At 52.1% G+C, this 3,438-nt stretch overlaps 1 long non-coding RNA gene across 1 annotated transcript; it reads left to right on the forward strand.

Moving 5' to 3' along the window:
• The first annotated feature begins 708 nt into the window (after positions 1–708).
• LOC123185499 (uncharacterized) lies at positions 709–1,509 on the forward strand. Its single transcript, XR_006493417.1, has 3 exons — positions 709–738; positions 1,265–1,379; positions 1,454–1,509. It is a non-coding gene; the product is annotated as an uncharacterized lncRNA (long non-coding RNA).
• The last annotated feature ends 1,929 nt before the right edge of the window (positions 1,510–3,438 follow it).

The following is a 3,438-nucleotide window of genomic DNA, read 5'->3' on the forward strand; positions in this document are numbered from 1 at the left end:
TGGTAAGGGGGTTGCGATCGCCACCCAGTCGACCAAGCGCCCCCGGACCACCTCTCCGGCGCCGACTGAAAAGGCGCCGAAGCAGCCCAGGGCGGCCTCATCGAAGCCGACCAAGCTCCTGCCGAAGATGAAGGTGTCCATCCCCACCATTTCAGGGTAATTGTGTTGCTCATATTTTCTTATTCTTGTGCGAACTTTATCTTTGATCGACGCTGAGGTTAGTCGACTGATCCTTTGGAGTTGTAGTGCTGCTACCTCTGAGACTTCGGCCCGGGCCGATGACCACGAGATGGAGGATGCGGCAACTTCGAACCCAGGTACTGTATTCTTAACACCGTTTTTAGTCGATTAACTCGCGACTTCTGATCCTGATTCTTCTTCGCAGTTCCGCCCCATACTGTTATCGATCTTCCTGACGACGACGAGGATGAAGAACTGCTGGCACGCAGGAAGAGTCGGAAAACGCCCGCTAGTAAGGTGCCTCAGGATGCGACGGCGCCTGGGACTCTGACTGTGGAGGAAGGGAACACCACTCGACACACGGTGTCCTTCGCGAGTCCACTGATGAGTGCTCAGCCGCCCTCCCTCTTCACGACTCACCACGTCCCAGAGGACCAAGCTGGCGCAACGAAGGAGGCAATACGCCAGGCGGGACTCATGATGGAGCAGCTGAAGACCATCCGGGATGCGAGCCAGGCAGCTTATGATGCCAGCTCTGCCCTCCAAAGCAATGTCCAGGTCAGTCGACTGCTGCTTGCTCTGTTGGATATGCTACCAAAAACTTTTCTTTTCCGGGATTTATATTAGTCACCCACTGGGTGTGTCGAATAAACTCCGTGTCAGCGGGGGCACGCTGAGTGCACCCGCTGGGTGTAGTCCCCAAGGCTAAGGTCGACTGCTGGCAGTCGGCCTTAGGCTTTATGATGTCAATCTTTTTGTCAGTCGACTGGTCGACTGGATTTCGCAAACCGGTGGGGGCACGCTGAGTGCACCCACTGGGTGTAGTCCCCGAGAATGTGGTCGACTGCTTGCAGTTGATCACAGTCTTAGAGAATGCGTCTCGCACGCTGTTTTTTTTTGAGGTCGACTGGTCGACTTTGTCTTCAACAGGATTAGTGGGGGCACGCTGAGTGCACCCACTGGGTGTAGTCCCCGAGACTACGGTCGAATGCTTGTGTTCGGCTGTAGTCTTAGAAACGTGTGTTTTTCCCTTTTCACTCGGAAGTGAATTATTTTTGACATTTAGTCGATTGGTTCTTCGCAGAACTCTTGTGATCTTGTGACTCGCTACTCAGAACTGGAACAGAAGCATACTCAAGTCGAGCTGAGCTTGAAGCTGGTTCAGGAGAAGCTGACAAAGGCAAAGGAGGAGACTGAAGGTATGTTTGGTGAGACCTTGACGACTGCTTTTCCTCTTGCTTGTTTCAACATCTGATCTTGCTGTGTCTTGCAGGTAAGGTAAGGGAGGCCCAGCAGAAGAAAGACCTTGAGCTAGCTGAGAAGATCAAGCTTGCTGACGAGAAGTTAGCTTCAGTCACCAAGCTCGAACAAGACAATACCAACCTGAAAACTGCTCTTGGGATTGCCAACAAAGAAGTCAGTCGACTGAGAACTGACAAAGCTGCCTTGACCGACCAAGTCAGCAAATTGACTGAGAAGAAGACTGAACTGGAGGCTTTCCTGAGTGGCTTTGCCAAGAAGCTGTTTCTTATGCTCGAAGGTAAACCTCCATGTTTGGCAAATATTTCCAACTGTGGCTTCTTCCATTCGACTATCCCCTTGACTTAGTGATCACCCTTGCAGAATTTTGTCAAAACTTTGAAGAAGAAACCAGCCGACTGGAGCCAAACCTTGACCCTGTCACTTCTCCGGTGAATGACGAGGTTGCCATGGATATTTTCCGACTGGAGTCTCGCGTTGCAGCTGTCGTGGATTATCTCGCAAGGCTGAAGGCCGCCACATCTCGCATCGACTCGACGCTCTGGCCTGAGGAGACACTTCAGAATGACCTTGAGTCACTAATGGCCCGCTTGAACACGATCCCTGGTCGAGTGCAGGAATGGAAGAAGTCCTCGGCTCGGTGTGGTGCAGATGTCGCTCTGTGTCTGGCCCGAGTCCACTGCAAAGATGCACGAGAGGAGAAGCTGGCGGCTCTTCGGGTGGCCAATACCAAGAAGCACGACTTCAGGTCCTTTATGGAGACTTTCCTTGCAGCTGCCACTCGGATCGCCGACGGAATTGACCTTGATGAATTTGTTGCACCTTCCAGCCCTCCACAGGAGGGGTAAAAAACTTCTTCTGGCTCGACTCTTTTAAATTTGCCTCGGTATGCCGAGTGGAATTGTATCCGGCAAACTTTAACAGGCTTGACGCCTGAGCACTTTCGGTTCCTTTAGACATCGATTCAAACTTGAATTTGACGCTTGGATATGATTGCCTTCGGCTCAAAATGTCCTTTGCAGGTTCAAAGCAAGGTGCCTGTGCTTAGGCGAGCGCTTGGACTGCAGCTAAGCCTCCGAGTGAGAGGGTCGCTCTTCACTCGGTAGGATTTTTGTAACTTAGGCGAGCGCTTGGACTGCAGCTAAGCCCCCGAGTGAGAGGATTGCTCTTCACTCGGTAGGATTTTTATAACTTAGGCGAGCACGAGGCTGCAGCTAAGCCTCCGAGTGGAAGGCTGGCTTACCACTCGGTAGGATTTTGATAAACTTAGGCGAGTGCTTGGACTGCAGCTAAGCCCCCGAGTGAGAGGATTGCTCTTCACTCGGTAGGATTTTTTTAACTTAGGCGAGCACGAGGCTGCAGCTAAGCCTCCGAGTGGAAGGCTTGCTTACCACTCGGTAGGATTTTGATAAACTTAGGCGAGTGCTCGGACTGCAGCTAAGCCCCCGAGTGGAAGGCTTGCTTACCACTCGGTAGGATTTTTATAACTTAGGCGAGCACGAGGCTGCAGCTAAGCCTCCGAGTGGAAGGCTGGCTTACCACTCGGTAGGATTTTGATAAACTTAGGCGAGCACGAGGCTGCAGCTAAGCCTCCGAGTGGAAGGCTTGCTTACCACTCGGTAGGATTTTGATAAACTTAGGCGAGCGCTTGGACTGCAGCTAAGCCCCCGAGTGAGAGGATTGCTCTTCACTCGGTAGGATTTTTATAACTTAGGCGAGCACGAGGCTGCAGCTAAGCCTCCGAGTGGAAGGCTGGCTTACCACTCGGTAGGATTTTGATAAACTTAGGCGAGTGCTTGGACTGCAGCTAAGCCCCCGAGTGGAAGGCTTGCTTACCACTCGGTAGGATTTTTATAACTTAGGCGAGCACAAGGCTGCAGCTAAGCCTCCAAGTGGAAGGCTGGCTTACCACTCGGTAGGATTTTGATAAACTTAGGCGAGTGCTTGGACTGCAGCTAAGCCCCCGAGTGAGAGGATTGCTCTTCACTCGGTAGGATT

This window comes from Triticum aestivum, chromosome 2A (assembly GCF_018294505.1).
Source record: "Triticum aestivum cultivar Chinese Spring chromosome 2A, IWGSC CS RefSeq v2.1, whole genome shotgun sequence".
Classification (NCBI taxonomy): Eukaryota; Viridiplantae; Streptophyta; class Magnoliopsida; order Poales; family Poaceae; genus Triticum; species Triticum aestivum.